At 43.9% G+C, this 18,919-nt stretch overlaps 1 protein-coding gene across 2 annotated transcripts in view; it reads right to left on the reverse strand.

Moving 5' to 3' along the window:
* Positions 1 to 4,173, reverse strand: part of Shroom3 (shroom family member 3) — a 147,167-nt gene extending 142,994 nt beyond the window's left edge. For both annotated transcript variants that reach the window (XM_051198642.1, XM_051198641.1), the window contains exon 1: positions 3,873 to 4,173. The gene's annotated coding sequence lies outside the window, so the exon portion shown is untranslated. The remainder of the gene's footprint in view (positions 1 to 3,872) is intronic.
* Between the last annotated feature and the right edge of the window lie 14,746 nt (positions 4,174 to 18,919).

Consider the following 18,919-nt stretch of genomic DNA (forward strand, 5'->3'; position numbering starts at 1 on the left):
TCTGTTTGAAGTTCATTTCCTCTACTAAAGAGTTAAAAGCTCACATTATTACAAAAGGGTGAGGGGATGTAGCAGCTGATAGAATTATAAAGGACAAGTGCCAGGAAAATCGTGACACTCCAATCATTTTTAACTTAAGCAATATTTTTACCAACTATTTTGCTCACAGCTTTTTGAGCAGCTTGTTTTCAGCCCCCCCCCCCCTTTAAAAAAAAAAGCACTTCTACCCCTGGGGAGAAAAAATGAAGACCTCAAAAGCAAGTACAAATTGCTCATTTAAAGAACAGAAATTAAGGATGCGGGGCTTTTCTTCTCCTCACGCTCATCGTTCTGTAGCAGGGATCCGAATCCTGTGCCGATTCTTCTTGGGCAGTGGAGCAATTTTGGGTTTTGTGTAAGTTAATTTTAATTTACAAAGCGGGGGTGGGGAGGGGGCTCCATTCTTGAGACACCACCGTTGCTATGAGACTTCTAGGCCACAACAGATGGCCACAAGAACAGTTCTCAGGCCAAGCCAGACCTCTGAAGCCTGCCACTCAGGCATACCATTAACATTCCTGGCATACCTTCATAGGCAGCTCCGCCAGCCACCTTCAGACTGGCTCTCCCCAGTTCCTACGCTGGCTTCTCTGGTCAAGGGGCCCTGGTGGAAATACCCAGACCTTTCCAGGGAAAGGGTGCCACCTCACTTAGATGTGGCTCCAGGTAGGCACAGACCTGTATATACACCCGGGGACACACCCCACTGTACCCCTTCATTTATCTTCAAGCTCTGCCTCACTCTTCACTGAAGACGGCCAGAATTCTTCTCCTTAGAAACAGTTTTAGTGCCAAGACAGAAGAGCTAAGGGAAAGAAAAGCTGAATTTCTAATTTCCTTTTTTAACAAGAAAAAAAAAAAACAAAAACAAAAACAAAAACAAAAACAAAAAAAGCAGCTCGGGCCCAGGCCTGTAATCTCAGGACTCTCAGAAGCAAGTTCAAGGTCATCTTCAGATATGTAGTAAGTTTGGGGCCGGCCTGAGCTACATGAGAAAAAAGAAAATGCCTCTTTTTTTATTCTACCTTTATTGTCCCCTTTCTTTGTCTTCCAAAGCAGGGTACCAATCCTGACCTGCCTGGTATCAGAAGGAGTCGGTGAGGCGTGGCTAATGAACAACTGAGAAATCATGGCCTAAAAGTAAGGTCACTAAACCTTCTCCAATGTGAAGCAACAGATAAGGGAAGAAGCCCACTGTTCACCCCCCTTCCCTTGGTGTCCAACTGCTGAGACAACCACCTGCGTAGCTGTCCCCAGGGCTGACCAGAGGCTTTGGTGGCTACAGTCCTCTGATAACTTTATCACTCATGCAGGAGTTTTGGAACCTGGTAAAACAACAACAACAAAAAAACAAAGCAAGCCATAGCTTCTCAGGGTGGAGTTCATTTACATTCCACCCCATCGTTTTCTCGGCTTTCAAACCAGGCCTGCCTGAGGTGCTAAAGCAAAGTCCTCCTTGGAGACTCACTTGGGGACTGTGACCACGCAGGGACAGCAGTGGCAACCCACTTCCACTCAAGATCATCCGGTTGTGGAGGGCTCTCCCTTCACTGGGACTCGCAGATTTGCCACAGATACACTGCTGCCATGGTCATTTGGATTTTGCTCCTGAATCTAGTTCGACTAAGTGGGAACAAAATGACTGGGGGTTGCAGAGGTCTTTTGATTTCCAAAATCTCCCATCTGAGAGGACAGTCTCCAACTGTCCCCACAATGGAACCATTTGAACTACTGTGAGGTGGTTTTGTTTGTTTATAAAAGCATGCTTTGAAAGAGTTGGTCTAACCAAAAGACAATTGGTGAGATTTTAGTGAAGTCCAGAGGTGGTGGGGATGCTGCTGTGTTGTCTATCTGATACCTTGGCTGAAGCACATGAACGACTCATGGCTTCTGAACAGCCAGGAGCCAACGTAGAGGCAGAGGACAGTAGTTGAAGAGGAAGTATCTGCCAGCTGGAGCCTTCAGTTCATGGGGCTGAACCTTTCAAGCCAATCAGTGGGGCGCACCATGCAGGGAGGGGGCTGGGCAGTTCTATTGAGCCCCTTTGTGTGCTGTCCACAGCACCACACAGCCAAGGAGGGAGTGAGCAGGCATTCCACAGCTCCAGGAAGGAGACTTAAAAATGGTCGTCTCCAGGGAAACAATAAATTTAGTTACTTAATCCCCACACACTCCAAAGTAGCACTCTAAAGATACTGTGCTTGGAATGAAGTAGCTATGTGTCTACCCCCAGTTACTAATGATTGTGTTATGTATTTGGGGTGGGCTCAACCCTGCACAAATATACAGGGATTTCCTGTACATGATATGAAAGTTTTTTCAACTTTCTCTTGTTCGTGTCTTAAAAACACTGAAACTTTTTGTGTTTTTAAAAAAAGATACTAACTAAAGATTGCATTTATTCCTTCCAATGCAATCTGACAATATCCCTAATTCAGGATATCACTTTTGATTTGTTCATAAGCCAGGGGTAGAATTTTAAAATAAGAACCTAGATGCTAGATATTTGCCACCTATTTCTATTTTGATGCTTATTTCTTCCAAACTCTTCCAAAACGTAAAAGCACACAGTATTGCCTTGCTACCTATGTATCAACCTATATATTAAACCATCATCAACCAAATATACCAAATGCACACATATTATCAAAATGATTGTGTGGTGGTCACCTTTTACAGAAGTAATGTCATTTCTGGGGCTTTTACTATTCAAAGCAGTCCTATTTAGCATTTACGCTCATTAGCTGTATATTGCTACTATGGGGAAATGTTTTTATAGCGACAGGTTAGCTAACAGTAGCAGAGATGGAGAGTTCCAACTGGTTCAAACACGGGAGGAGAAGATATATTTTAGGATGATTAACATAGATTTTTGGCTTGCAGATTCTCTGAATGCTTATATCACCTTCCCTCCACCTTTATCTATCTTCCCCCACAGAGGTTTACAACTTGACTAGAGGCTCCAGGAACTGGTAAACAACTCCTTTCAGGAAGGTGTTCAAAGTCAGCTTAGAATCAGTCCCGCGGCTCACAAAAGGGTCTTCAACGTTTGTGAAGTTATTTTCATTAAAAGTAAATTAAAACTCAAGATTAAACTCCTTCTTGTCTTGTCAGGGTGAAACAGGCAAATGGGAACACTGGTTTCGAACCCACTAGTCTTTTTACTAACTCCTCAAATAACAAGTACTCTAATGGTTGCCCAGGTTGGGGAGTGGGGGTGGTCGTGGAAGGATTTGTCGAACACTTTAGCAGTAGAATGAAAGAGTAGAGTAAGAGCCAGGGCCTACTGTTCTAGGCATTTCTACTGCTCCATTTCAGATGCTGAAGCACATAGAGGGAAGCGGGGCACAATCAGCCCAGCGGTATCATCAGGTCCCCTGGCTAAAGTAGAATTCACTAACTCCATGCTGAACAAACCTGAAAAGGAGAAGGCGCGCTCACATCACACCATATGAAGTTAGAACTGTAAAAACAGCGTAGCTCACACCAGTAGGAAGCCTGAAGGTCGGACTCGAGCCAGTCAAGATGTTCAGCCTGACTGAATTGTCTCAGAAGTCAGTACATAGATCCGCGGGCTTTAATGAGAAGTCCCTTTACTCTCACAGGGGTGAGTTCTCATCCAGTGACAATAAGTGTACAGAGTGGTGAGGGGTACCGTGATCCGTCGCGCCCCCACCCACCTTTTACTTTTCCCTTTGCCATTTTGCAGGCATATCTGCCAGCTGGTTAAGTCGGTCTTGTCATAAAGCTCTGTCTCTTAGTTTAATCTTCTCCATAGTGTCATTTGTGTGGCTATCAATCGAGGAGAAATAACCAACTTAAACGGAACTTACCTCACAGAAGAGGGAACTCAAGCACCTCCATCGTCCTCGGTTGTCCGGATACTTCTGTCCGGCGTGACACACAGCCGGGCTGGCCCACCAACAGGGCTTAGCGGCTCGGGCAGGTGGCGCAGAGGCAGACTTCCGCCAACGAGCCAGCTCCGGGGCAGCAGAGCTAAGTCACAGGTGTCTGACACCCAGGCACCTCAGCTCCTGGAACCTGCGCTGTCCTGATTAGCCAGGCACAAAAGGCAGTTCGAATTACTGCCTTCTCCCCAGCCAATCGCCTGCCGGCCTGGCTGACAGCAGCAGGACCCCTGAAGTCAGGGACGTCCACTCGCTGGCCCCGGCCGGCAGCCGGTTTCCACCGTACCCGCAGGCAGCTCCGCTTCGTGCACCCTGGAGCTGTTTGTCAGGGTTAGGAGTTCTCTCTACCCGCCGACGGCATCGCCCCAGGGCCCTCCGACTCTCATCAAACACGCTGTGCAGCGAAGGCAAAGCCAAGCTCAGGACGGGCGTGTGCTTCTGGCTCTAGCAACCTTTGGAGCCTCTTTCTCTCCTCCCTTGCCTGGCTCCGGACGCTCAGGCCCCTATGCGGCTGATGGAACTCAATTTTTAATAGCTATGGTTTTTGCCAGCAAGACTTTCTTAAAGAAACCGGGAGACAGGGAGACACAAATACAAAGATCTTTTTACAGTCACCATTCTGAACGATGAAATCCAATATGGGCGGCGGCGGGGGGTGGGGATCACTTCAGATGTGAAAATGGATAAGTCTGCTGGAAGGTTGAAGGAGACAACAGGCTGCATTTTCAGCTCCAGAAAAGTGGGGCGTTGCAGCCCACCTGTGGGCAGAGCTGTCACGGGCTCCCTAAAGTGCCAGCTGAAGGCATTGTACTGGAGCCCGAGCCTATGAAATGGCAATCCTCTGCAGCTGTACGGCTAGGCAGCGCTTGATTCAAGTATGGTATTTGCCCCAGACTTTAGGGGTCAGCTTAACAGTAAGCATAGACACAAAGAGAGAGAGAGAGAGAGAGAGAGAGAGAGAGAGAGAGAGACAGACACAGAGACAGAGACAGAGACAGAGACAGACAGAGAGAAGCAGCACACACAGAAAACGGGTCTCTAAGTGTGTCTGAGTTTGTGGGTATGTAAATGGATTTTCATTTGTCTGGGATGCTATGGTGTGTCTGAGTGGGAAGCATGTGAAATTCATAGAAGACTTGTGAACTTCCTTCAAAAAGAATAACATTAAGATTTGCATTATTTCTTAGGTGTGGAAAAACCCAAAGGAACACACACACAAATAGATCACACCCCACCCCCACAAAGGGCAGTATAAAAAACAGTCAGTAGTAAGATCATTCAGACAGGAGAAAGCCTAAAGCTGTCATTGAGCTTCAAAGATGAGAAGGAATTCATGGGAAGACTTTCTCTGCAGAGGTTGTCTCTCCAGAATGCACCACTTGACTCCTGGAGCTATTTTTGGCTCTTAATTTGAAATGCAAGGATAGAGATGCATGTGGATCCCAAATGTAGCTTGGGTTGGGACAAGCAAACAATTCTGATAAAAATCTTATCAGAAAAAGGGAACTCCTGGCAGATTTTGCATTATAGATAGTCTCACTTTGAAAACAGCCTTCTGGAGGGGGCAGGTAGCCTGGTAATGCAATATTTGTTTAGCACAAGTGAGAAGGGCTCTGAGCAGGAGTCCCAGCAAACACGTATACACACACACACACACACACACACACACACACACACACACACCTTTCCTTTTAGAAAGGCAAAATTGCCTGGTGTTGACACATACCTTTAATCCCAGGACTCAGGAGGCAGAGGCAGGTAGATCTCTGAGTTCAAGGCCCACTTATTCTACAGAGTGAGTTCCAGGACAGCCAAAGCTACATAAAGAAACCCTGTCCCCACACCCCTGCAAAAAGGCGAAATTGTCTTGTTTTCTTCTCCCTAAAGGCCTTGCCTGAGTTGCATTCCCTTGTTATCCCTGGCCTGCCAGAGTTCGAGATCTTGAATGTGTGCAACTGAACAACTTCCTGCTATCAACCAAGACCTCATCTCCAACTATAGGGTGCAGAATGACAAAAGATTGTGTCTGACATTCATCTATCCCCAGCAGCCTTCTCATGTGGGAATGCCATGTCCTCAAACACTAATATTCACAGGGCAGAAGAGGAGCCACGGGTCAACTCCTCTTCGTGCCTAAAGCCATCCCCTGGTAGTCCCACTCTGTCCAACCTCAGCTCACTTGAAATCTTTTCAAGTTCTTTCTGACAATATGTTGTCAACATGTTGTTGGTCCCAATAACTAAATATATACAGCAGAATGTCTTCATGCAATGCTCTTTTATAGTAAAAGAAATCTCAGTGAATTTCTAAGGAAGCTAACCCAGGCATGTAAAACCTCTCTAAATTATGTTGAAGTAAATAAAGAACCTGTCCTTTTACAAATCATGAGCCAAGTAAGCAAACCATTGTGGCATCTACAAAGAATTGATGCTGATGCTTGATGCAGCTCCGTGGTTGAGTGCTTGCTTATTATGTGTGAGGTTCTGGGCTAAGTCTCCAGTGGGGGTGTGGGGGTGACTAGTCACAGAATGAAATTGTAGCGTGTGATCTCCGACAATTTGGGTCCACTACAAAAGCAATAGCAACTGTATGTGGTTAAACCTGTAGTTCACCACAATTGTCACTGTGTCTGCAGTGACAACGTCACGCTCTCAACTCACCATTAAAATGCTATAATTATTAGTCTAACCTTACAGATAAGAGGCCGACTAGTCTGTCAATCATTCTACAGCATGCAATGGAACAGGAGGGAATAGGCAGATGACCCCAAAGCCCACACACTCCAGCCACCACACTCACTCTGTGATGGAGACTTTGACATTCACTAGTGACCCCACACAACCTACTAAATACCTCTGTTTCTTTTCCTGTGAAATGGACGCCTATCTGATTTGGGGGCTAGAGCTATTGATATCATTAACCTACTCAGCATAGTGCCTGGCCCATGGGAGAGCTCAGGGTTCCCTGAGAGAAAAGGCTAAGTGAGGCAGCAGAGTGTCTCGTCACTCATTAGTCAGGGGTTCTCTCCCACAGGCAGAGGGACAAGAAGCCTACAGTCCTCCAGTCCAGCAGCAATTCTCCTGACACAGTGTGTGTCCCTCAGGGTGTAGGTGTTATCTGCTCAGTCTTCAGTGATCCTGGTGTGTGTGGCCTTTAGGAAGACTCTGATGGTATAAGCAATGGACTGAACCATAGGAATCCTACCCTGGAAACTACGGTAGGTAGTTCTCAAGACAACAGTTATAATAAAGCAATATATGTATGTATGTATGTATGTATGTATATGTGTACACACACATACACATATATACTTTAAATATATATACATGTATTTGAAAAAAATATTTTTTAGGCCACACTATGTCTCTTCCTTGGAGGATCCTGGTCCAGAACATCACCATGCACCCTCCCATGTTAATGTTTGTGGTGAAGAAGAAAATAAAGATAATATACCAATGAGATTTTGACAGAATGTGATATTTTTATTTTCTCTTTCTCTAAAAGTTAGTAGCCCCTCAACTCCAGCACATCCTGTTTTTCTCTGAGTACCTTTTCAAAACAAACCCAAGGGCAGAAGGGTTTCACGTTACCCTGCTGATGAACTGCAGCCCATGATGGACAGGCTCAGTCAGAGGGATTTTCCTTAACGATTTGCATATGTCTTCGAAGGGTGCTTGTTTGGGATTAGAAATGAACGCCTGTGGTGGGAAAGCTGCATAAAGCACACAAGACTGGCTTCTTTTCTATTCACTGGCTGTCCTCAACACTGTCACCTTTCTCCAGGAGTTGCAGACAGAGGGGTTTTGTAGTAAGGTAGACCTGGATGACTGTGAGTCCTCCTTACCGAATATTCATGACATAGTCTCAAAGCTCAAAGAGCTTTCTGTCCGTAGGTTTTTGAAAATGAGAAGTTTGTCCTTAATACTCTCAGGAGGAATGTAAGGAATTTTATGAATGGAGGAGACAGAAAGGGCCTCTTGGCATCTGACCTGCTTTTCTTTTCCTAGAGTACTCGCCAACTTCCAACAGGCTGTGCACTGTACCCATGTAACTGTGCATGCTATATGTACCCATATAACTGTGAAAACTATATGTACCTATCTAACTGTGCATGCTGCAAATGTACCTGTATTAGTGTGCATGTTGTAGGTACACTGTGCATGCTTTATGTACCCATGTAACTGTTCGTGCTGTATGAGGACAAACATGCTTGTTTATTTATTTATTACTTATATAGTATTCTGCCTATGCTTGCACACCAGAAGAGGGCACAGATCTCATAGCAGATTGTTGTGAGCTACCATGTGGTTGCTGGGAATTGAACTCAGGACCTCTGGAAGAGGAGTCAGTGCTCTTAACCTCTGAGCCATCTCTCCAGCCCCTTTTGTTTTGTTTTGTTTTTTTTAATAATAGTTGAGTTACAAGTACATATAACAATGGCTGGCATAAATTAGATGCTTATTTTGTAAATGAAACTTTATAAAATCATGTAAAAGGTTCAGGAGAAATGGGACTTTTCACATCTCACTTCTAGACTTCACAGTGCATTGTGTGTGTTTGCATGTATGTGTACCTGTGTGTGTGCATATATATGTTCATGTGGGTGTGAGTATACGGTATGTGTATGCGTGTAGAGGCAAGAAGTCTATGTGCCTGAAGCAGTCAGATTTCCCAGGATGCTCTGGGGGAGTGAATCCTTTGGCAAAGAAGCCAGTGCAACCTTGCACTTGAGTGAACATTTTTTTATGTCAATCTGATGGCACCTCAACACTAACAAGGTTGATGAGATAATGTGTAGATTCTGTATGAGTCCTCCCCTGTCTAATAATTACAGGGCACACACAACTGATTGCACAGAAATCAAAAGGCGTATTTCTCACTGCTGACATAAGCGGTCACAGTCTGGTGACTACGTAGTTTCATTTTGCCTTGAGGCTACTGGCCTCTCTTCATATTCTGCAATTCCTGGGAAAACCAAGGGACTCTTGTCACAAGGATGTTAGTGACCAGAAGGTAGCAAGCAAAGGCATCTGATTGTTACTCCCTGGAGGTCCCAGCGTTGCAGGTGGGAAAGCCAGGTTACAGTTAGGCTAAGAATTGGAGTAAAGAAGTCAGGTGATGGTGGTACATGCCTTTAACCCCGCACCTGGGGGAATAGAGGCAGGTGGATCCCAGTGAGTTTGAGGTCAACCTGGTCTACAGAGTGATACAGAGTGAGTTCCAGGACAGCCAGGACTGTTAACAGAGAAACCCTGTCTTGAAAAACCAAAAAAAAAAAAAAAGTTGGGAAATGGGGTAAAGGAATTACACTTAGGTTCACAACTTAGTGCTATGGATGAAAGGGCTGGAGAAAGAGCATCCTGGAATGAGGCTACAACATTACAACATCACAAAAGTAAGCAAGGAATAAGGACACATGAATCCCTCTGACATATGATCTTAGTTATTCACAGGGAGCTTACCACATATCAAAGGACACAAAGTGCTATGCCGAACTTTGGGTTCTGTTGTTTTGAGACAGGGTCTCCCATAGCCTAGGCAGGCCTCAAACTCTGTACAGCTGAGGGCCTTGAACCTCTGACTCATTTGCTTCTGCCTCCAAATGCTGCAATCACAAGTGCTACCATACCACAGCTTTGTCCAAACTAGATAAGGATTCTACCAACTGACCTATGGCTCTAACCCTGACTTTTATTTTAAAACTATTAATAACTCTATATGGGAGGTGTTGTTGTTGTTGTTGTTGTTGTTATTATTATTATTATTACCTTGTACCCATTCCACAACTGAACAGTCTCAGACACAGAGCAATGAAAATTTGCCCAAATTCCTCAAACTAACAAATAGCACCAACAGCACTGGTAGCCAGACAGCATGACCCCAGAGTGCACGCTCTTCAAGCACAAGTGCACATGTTGGATATGCTCTCTGAAACTCGGGAGGATTTTTTTGGGTGCTGTAATTCCCCTTGGTGAGACTATGCCCATCCCTCTGAATCCAGTATCAGTAGAGTAGATCAGGTTGGTGGCGCCAACCAGCAGTGAGGAAAGAGGTTGTCAAGCAATTAGCCTGATGATAATTTGCTAAAATAAACCTGGTTAAGATTATTGAAACAGACCAGGAAGAGCATTTCCCTTCAACTTCCCCAGCATGTACCTTGTGCTGCAGTTCAGTGGGAGACAGGCAGTCAGAATCACAGTGAAGCTAGGAAACCAGTGAGCCTTAAAAAATATTAATGAGTCAGACTAAAAGCTCCACGGAAACTCTCACCAGTAGAACAGAGCAAGGAGAGGTCAGTAGGTGCGGCAGAGATGGTTCAGCATGCAAGAGCACTTGCTGTTCCTCCAGAGGGCTGAGGTTCAATTCCTGTTTATAACATTTCCAGAGTATCTGGTACCTTCTTCTAGGTACCAGGTATATACAAGCAAAACACCCATATGCTTAAAATAATACAAGATTTTACTGTTGTTGTTTAATAGAAAGGCGAAGACAGACAATCTGAGCTTGAAGACAACAAGCTTGGAGGAACAGGAGCAATAAAATACAAAGATAAAATAATGGTTGAAGTGCCAGTGGGAACTCCAAGTTGTTCCCAATAGTTTAAAAACACCAAATTGATGAGTAATAGAAGGAGAATCTCTTTCCAACAGCAGAGAAAACATTTTTAAAAGACTTGTAAGATGGGTGTTGGTGGCGTATGCCTTTAATCACAGCACTCGGAAGGCAGAGACAGGTGGATCTCTGTGAGTTGGAGGCCAGCCTGGTCTACAGGTTCCGGAACAGGCTCCAAACAAAGCAATAAAGAGAAGTCCTGTCTCGAAAAACCAAAAAAAAAAAAAAAAAAAAAAAAAAAAAAAGAATTGTAACAGAAAATTTCCTAGAATCAGAAAAGGAGATGCCAAATCCAGACTCAGGGCAGGGAGCACTGCAGGCAAAAAAAGACAAGAGCAGGAAAGACTCTCCATGACAGAATAACAGCAGATCATTTAACTGAAACTTGAAGCGCCAGAAGACCAAGGTTGGAATGATGGATTCTAAGTTCTGAAAGCCAGGAGCCAACCCAGACTACCATATGCAGCAAAGCTGTCATAATTGAAGGAAAAGGGAAAGATTTCATGATTAAAAAAAAAAAATAGACTAAGTGACCATTAAACCAGCTTGAAGGAATTCTTTAGACTAGAGAGAAAAACAAGTCCATCTATAACAACATAGGAAGAAGAAAACCATGCTGGAATGACAGTTAATCAAGGGAAGAAGGAAGAAGCCAAGCACAAGCAAATCAACAAAAGTGCAAGGTTCAATATGCACCTTCCTTTCAAAGTTATTTTGGGGCTGGGCTGGATAGATGACTCAGTGGTTAAGAGCACAGGCTGCTCTTCCAGAAGACCTGGGTTCAATTTCTAGCACCCATGTGGCAGCTCACAAACATCTGTAACTCCATTTCTAGGGGACCACACTCTTCTGGTCTCCAAGGGCACTAGGCATACCTTGTATTATATTGACATACATGCAGGCAAAGCACCCCCCCATAAGATTTTATTTTATGTGTGTGGGTGTTTTGCATGTATTTCCATACCACTTGCATGGCTGGTGCCCAAAGAAGCTAGAGAGGGCATCATGTCTCCTGGAACTGAAGTTACAGACAGTTGTGAGCTGTCATGTGGGTACAAGGAATCAAACCCAGGTCCTCTGGAAGAGCAGCCAATGCTCTTATGTACTGAACCACTTCTTCAGCCCCTAAATACACATATCTCAATAATAACTCTGGATATTGTTGGTATGAATTCCCCAATAAATAGTCATGATTGGATTAAAAAGCAGAAACCATCTATTTGCTGCCTCCAAGAAATGCACCTCACTACAAAAAGACAGATACCCCCTTCTGGTGAGAGGATGGAAAAAGAAACCCCAAGCAAACGGACCTAGTAAACAAGCAGATGTGGCAAAATAGATAAGGAGACAGAGAGTCACTGCACATTGGTTCAGAGAACAATCAGAGGCCACTGCAAAGGGGTGAAATCCATTTCATAAAACAAAACTAAGATGCAACACCACAGATTGACCCTAGTACAACAGGTGTGTCTGACTTTAGTACCCCACTCTCACAAGCTGACAAGTCTTCCTGAGGAAAGGTAGAGAAAAATATGGATTAAATGATATGATAGACTTGATAAAAATCTACAGACCATTCTATCTAAACACAGCAGAATACACCTTTTTCTCAGGATCCCTTGGAGATTTCTTTAAAATAGGTTATACATTAGGACAACAAAGCATTTGGAAAGCTGATCTTATTCATTGTTTCCTACTTGATCACAAATCAGCAGAAAGAGAAACCCTAGAATGTACCACACATTCCTGGAGTTTAAATAACACATTATTTAATGATGAAGAGATCCTTAAAAATTTGAGAAATAAAATTTAAAATTCCTAGAATCAAATGAAAAGGAAAACATAATATAATAAACCATAATATAACAAAAAAAATCCTAAGTGAAATCTGTAATTCTAAATGCCTACATTTGGAAATCTGAGAAGTTGCAAATAAATAACTTAATAATGTATCTTAAGGCCCTGGAAAAAGAAAAATAAACCAAATCCCAAATCAGCAGATGGGAAGAAATCATTTAGATTTGGGCAGAAACCAATGAAATGGAAAGGACAATAAGGTGCCATGCCTACTACTGGAGAAGAAAACTAATCATCAGTCTTACCTAACTGTGAACCTGACTGACAGTAACACCCAGCCTGCCAAGATGTGCTCACTGGTGCATTAGTGGCACAAACATCATGGGCATAACCAACCACTTTCCTGATTGGATTTAAGATCCACTCCACAAGATGAAACCCACACCTGGCACTGTTATTGAGCTAAAAATCTATGGCTAGACAGGTCACAGGTCCTATAGGAGAACCTATTACTATTGTTCTGCTAAATGGCATAGTACTAAATGCAAATAACATATTGTGATATGATAGATTAGTGCAACTCTCAACCCTCATTAGAGGGTTGTAGTAAACAGTAATTAACAAGAGGCGCACAACTTGTTAAGGTGCAGAGAATGAGGGAATAGCAACTGCTCAGCCCTAAAATGAGTGATGGCAATTGAAGCTAGATCTTCTGAATGAATAGCCAGTGCTCTTAACTACTGAGCCATCTCTCTAGCCTCAGCTTTTCCCCCTTTTAAAGCACCTAAATGAACACAGTCTTAGAGGAAGAAAGATAACAGCATTTTATAAGCATAAGTCTTTTCTAGCTACAGTTACCCAAGCTAATTTTCTGGGGCTTATGAGAACACTGTCTTTATAAAATATATTGATACAAGAAGGAGACCTATGGTATTTAAATTTTTTCTCTTCTCTAGAAATTGGTGCATTATGGAAGTGGTGTTAGAATGGGTTGGCTGTAAGATCATAAAAGGGCCAATGAGTGGCAGCTGAATTTGTAGTTATGGGAATGTGACTTGAAGGGATACAGTGGAAAGTTCACTGTTCTTCCTTAGAGTGGAACAATTTTCTAAGGATGTGTTTATGGCTGAGAATGTACTTCATTGGATGGCAAATAATACAAGAAGTAGTCATGCGGGGAGTCCAAAGCCTCATCACCTGCCAATACCATGTGCTCCTGTTGCTGCATCCAGGGAGGAGGTGGCATCCCTATGACAACCAAATGATGGGAAGAAAAGAATAACAAGGGACATGGGAGACTTCCATCCAAGTCGACATAAATAGGAAATTTCCTGGCCCTTCTCAATGGCTTACCTTCTGCCCCTAGAAGGGATCGCTGACTTTCCAATATGTAGAGGATACAGGGTAGAAACCACTAGGAGTTCTGCAGAGGAGCATTTAGCCTAAGACATAGAAACAGTCTAAATGTGTACTACGCAGTGTCTCAAAAATCACATTGAAAACAACTGTAGAGAGATATCACCTGTTACTCTGACCACACCCAGTGTGGACAGGTGCGGACATGACCTGTGGGAGCTAGGTCCACCTTGCTTTCTTCCTGGTAGGAGACAGAGAGCGTGGGGGTAGGGGTACACTTAGAACAGTCATCTATTTCTGGTGTAAGTGATTTCTCCCCGAATAAACATTCGTCAGCCTATATTGTATCCCAGAATCTTATTTCCCACGCAACAAACAACTACCTCTTTGAATTTTAGACTAAAATGTATTTGACCAACTTCTTTTTATTCTTTTCTCAACTCAGAAACACAACCATGATTTGCTAAAAAGATCCAAATTTACCAGCAGCAGCAGTTGCTGTATTCTCATATGAACCTTAACCTCCAAGGTTGTGGGGTTTTTATGTTTGTTTGTTTGTTTTGTTTTGTTTTGTTTTGCTTTTTGGAGACAGGGTTTCTCTGTATTGTTTTGGAGCATGTCCTGGAACTAGCTCTTGTAGACAAGGCTGGCCTTGAACTCACAGAGATCCATCTGCCTCTGCCTCCCGAGTGCTGGGACCAAAGGCTTGTGCCACCAACTCCTGGCCAAGGTTGTGTTTTGAGGCCAACAGCTAAGTAACTATGTGGTTTTTCTCAATGATACCTAGTTAAGAACTTAGGCCATCCTTAACTCATAGGTTTCATTTTGTGTTAACTACCAGATTCTGTGGGTGGTGGTTTCTTGTTTGTTTGTTTGTTTTGGGTTTTGTCTTGGTGCCAGGGATTAAAGCTCACCCAAATGCCCCACCACTGTACATACTACCTGCCAGTCACCAAATTCTTCTTTTTTAAATTGAAATTTTAACTGTAGCATTTTTCTCTTTTAAGTACAGAATTCAGTGAGCTCAAGTCTGCTGTCAAGTTCTCACTGACACGCCCACCTCCAGAACTCTCTTTACAGCACAGAGCTAGAATGCTGTCCCTGTTCAGGAGCAAGTTCCTTCTCCACTAGCCTGAAGCCTGCTGAAATCCCCACTCTGTCTCTGAGAATTAGTCTATTGAGGTCCCTGTGGAATTCCATATCTTCTATACCCAGTTTATTTCACCAACACATTTCCTAATGGTTTGTCCTGTTAGCATGTGTCAGACAGAGTCCCATATTTATAAGCTGGGAACTGCTTTCTTCTAACCATGCAATGCTTTCGGTTTAGCTAGTGGGTATCAATCAACTAGATTAAGAAAGTATCTGGTCTGTTTAACAAGACATCGGGCTTGAAAACCATGGCTCCTTACAGGATTTGAGGATTCCAGCAGAGGCTTATTGGACCACAGGCTGCTGTGCCTGAATCCCAGTTTCTGATTCAAGGAATTTAGAGAAAGGCCTAGGAATTCATATTTCACAAAAAGTTCCTGGTCCAAGACCACACTTCTGTTTTTTTTTTTTTTTCCTTTGGGGGAGGGGGAGGTGTCCAGACAGGGTTTCTTGTAGCTTTGGAGCCTGTCCTGGAACTCACTCTGTAGACCAGGCTGGCCTCGAACTCACAGAGATCCACCTGCCTCTGCCTCCTGAGTGCTGGGATTAAAGGCATGTACCACCACTCAGCAAAACACACTTCTAAAAAGAAGTGTACCTTATCCTGGGCTCCACATAGACGATTCCGATCATTTTTTTTTCCCCCATAGTGCAAAGCTGGTGCCCTTCCCACCTAAGAAAAGAAGTTTATGGTTGGTGTTGAGGCCAGGGAAAGATTTAAAAAAAAAAAAAAAAAAGAGGCTCAGTCCCTCAGATCTCTGTACATCAGGGGAGGGAGGGAGAAGACCATGACAAGTCACACTGGGAACCAAGCTCTGCCTTCCCCTCAGGCTGCAGTGAGGAGGAGGTGGGGATAGAAATAAATACAGGGAAGCCAGCCCAGACTCAGGGAGTCTTGGAGATCCCAGGAAAACATCATTGCCTGCCTCCATGCAAGGGTCCCTAGTCTTCAGAAGGAAGTTTCTCTAGCGTTGAATGCTACAGAGCACACTGGAGATGAATTTCCCATAGGGTTGAGTTGAGCTGGGGGTGGGCCCAGAACAAAAGATCACTAGGATAAACCTCAGGCTGCAGGGCCTGAGTCTAATGGGTGTAGAGCAGCCAATGAGTCTACAAACATGGGGCTCCCAGTAACCACAGGGACATCATCCAAGCCCAAAGTGACCAGGGCTGCTGAATTCTGCCTGGAGGCCAAAAAGATTACTAGATGCCAGGGACAAGAAACACTGAGCCAGGAACCTACATTAGTCACCATCCCAAACTCTTAAATCCCTCCCTACCTCTTTTATCTAGGGAACTGGGAAGCAAGGGGAGGACCACAGGAGAGAAAGATGCTTTATTTTAGAGATTTAGCCTTGCATCCAAGGACTATTCAAATAGCTAGCTAAGATAGCATTTTCCCTGGCGAACACAGACAATTTACTGCTTCATTTATTTCTTTAACTAGCAAGAGTGGTGTGGTGGTTTGAATGAAAATAGGCTCATAGGGAGTGGCACGATTGGGTGTGGCCTTGGAGTAGGTACAGCTTTGTTGGAGGCAGTGTGTCACTGGGAGTAGAACCCGGCGTTTCAAATGTTCAAACCAGGCCCAGGGTTGTTCATCTTTCTGCTGCCTGTGTATCCAGATGTAGAACTTTCAGCTAACTCTTCAGCATCATGTCTGCCTGCACACCACTATGCTGATAATGGACTAAACCTCTGAACTGTAAGCCAGCCCCAATGAAATGCTTTCCTTCATAAGAGTTGCCATGGCAACTGCTGGGCAGTGATGGCAGATGCCTTTAATCCGAAACACTCAGAAGACAGAGGCAGGCAGGCAGGCAGAGTTTGAAGCCAGCCTGGTCTACAGAGTCTGTTCCGAGACAGCCAGGACTAGGACTACACAGAGAAACCCTGTCTCAAAATACAAAACAAAACAAAAAACCCCAACAACAACAAAAACCACAATAATAATTTGTTGGATTTTTGGCTTGTGCTAATATTTCAGTAAGGCTGGGTGTCAGAGAAGGGAGTTCAGGATTAATCCTTCCTTGTGATAGTTCACAGAGGTGCAAACTCTCACACTGACACTGGGCTGAGAGCCGAACCCGGGACATGCCGATCACTGCTTTTCCAAAATGCTCAAGATTCCGAGATGCCCCTTATCACACCATCTCTTTAAATCATTTCCAAAGCTGTGAAATGAGCCCTTTCACATCCACTATCAGGACCTCTGAAATCCCCTTTCTCCATCCATGGCCACCTTCGTTGCCACTGAGCGCTTCGGCTGGCTCACAGCACTGCCAGGGGGCCCGGGGAAGTCTGAGTCACACAGCAAGCTCTCTAGACACTGGCAACGCCCAGGCTGACCTGGCCAGAGCCAGTCTTCAAGGTTACTTTCCACTTGACTTGAAGGTTGCTTCAATGACAGGATACACTTACCACACACAGATAATAGGACATACCTTTCTCTAAACAGATAACACCAACTAAATTGTCACTAAGATTATATAGTACTGGGCACTTATTCCTTTATGGAGAAATACTGATCACCCACAAAACTGCATTTAAAAATACAAATAGGACTAGTTAGTAATGCAGACACAAAGGCCTGGGTTCAAACCCCAGCACCACTTAAAATGGACATCCAATGCATAATTGTAGTCCTGGTTCTTGGGAGGTAAAGGTTGGGGGATCTAAAGGTCAAGATCATTCTTGGCTATATATTGAGTTAATTGAGTTAGAGTTGAACCTGGACTACTTGAAATCCCTCTTCCGTGTGTGTGTGTGTGTGTGTGTGTGTGTGTGTGTGTGCGTGTGCGTGTGCGTGTGCGTGTGTGTATCTGTGTGTGTGTGTCTGGGTGTGTGTGTGAGAGAGAGAGAGAGAGAGAAAGAGAGAGTACATTTTATTATTTTCATTTAAGTTAGTGTAAGATTGTATTGCTTTCAAGAGATATTTTACTATTTTCACTCTCTTGGTTCAGGGGAAAGTAGGAAATGGGACAGAAAGATTTGGGGTATGAAAAAAGAAGGCAATAGCTCTGAAGGAACAATTTGGGAGAGGGAAGATTTAGAGGCAACAGAAAGAAAAGTGGAAAAGCCAAGAACTTGGGGAACAGGTGGTGGCAGATGGCAAAGGCAAACACCACAGCCTTCAGAAGTAGGGCTAGGCCTGAGAGAGTGCAGTCCTCCAGGGACAAGGGCTAGGAGACCCCAGTCCTCCAGGGACAAGGGAAGAGAAATGACAAAAATTTCACTGGAAGTCTACAATATTCTCTTACAAAACAATGATTACACCAACATTGAGATTTTTTTTTCTGTCTCAAATTATTTATTATATATCAAAGTTGCACAACTTGAGGCTGGTTAAATACAATTGGTGTTCAAAATCTGAATATTTCGTAGATTACTACATGCAAGTGAGCATGAAAATATTTGGCATTTTGAAAATTTGAAATTCTGAACAGGCACTTACATGAAGGGAGACATGGCCAACCTTAGAAATCCACATTTACAACAGCTGCTCCAGGTTGTGGTATGTGAAACCTTTGGCCAGGTTTGGTTGCTGGCCATTTTATTAAAGTGCCATCATAGTAAAATAGGTTTAAAGAAATGGACTCAGGCTGTTCAGCTCCCTCCAACATTGAGATGTTAAAGGAGTTTCTAACCACTTTTTAAAAATTACAGAACAAACTGTGATTGGAATCAGGCTGTAGGATTTTTTTGCTCTCTCCTGGGAGGAAGTATGGTAGAAAATGATGCGCCCAGCCCATATCTCAGAGAACACCGAGCCCCGCCCTTCTCCCTTCTGCTAGGCTGTTTCCTCCATCTCTGTTTTTATTGGCCTGTAGTCTTGCTCCCATTAAACAAGCAGGACCAGATAGCAAGGCTAATTTACTTAAGGCAATGCAAATCAACCCGCCTAGGAAAACAAAAGTCCCAGTGTGTGCTGTTTTCAGAGGAAAACAAAGGAAAGTGAGTGTGTAGGTCATCTGGAGCCTGGAGTAGCTTCAAGGTTGTGCAAGCACAAAGAACCAGCCCATGGGAACACAGACAGGTGGAGTGTATTAAGCTTT

The sequence above is a fragment of the Phodopus roborovskii genome, unplaced genomic scaffold (genome assembly GCF_943737965.1).
Source record: "Phodopus roborovskii unplaced genomic scaffold, PHOROB, whole genome shotgun sequence".
NCBI classification, from domain to species: domain Eukaryota; kingdom Metazoa; phylum Chordata; class Mammalia; order Rodentia; family Cricetidae; genus Phodopus; species Phodopus roborovskii.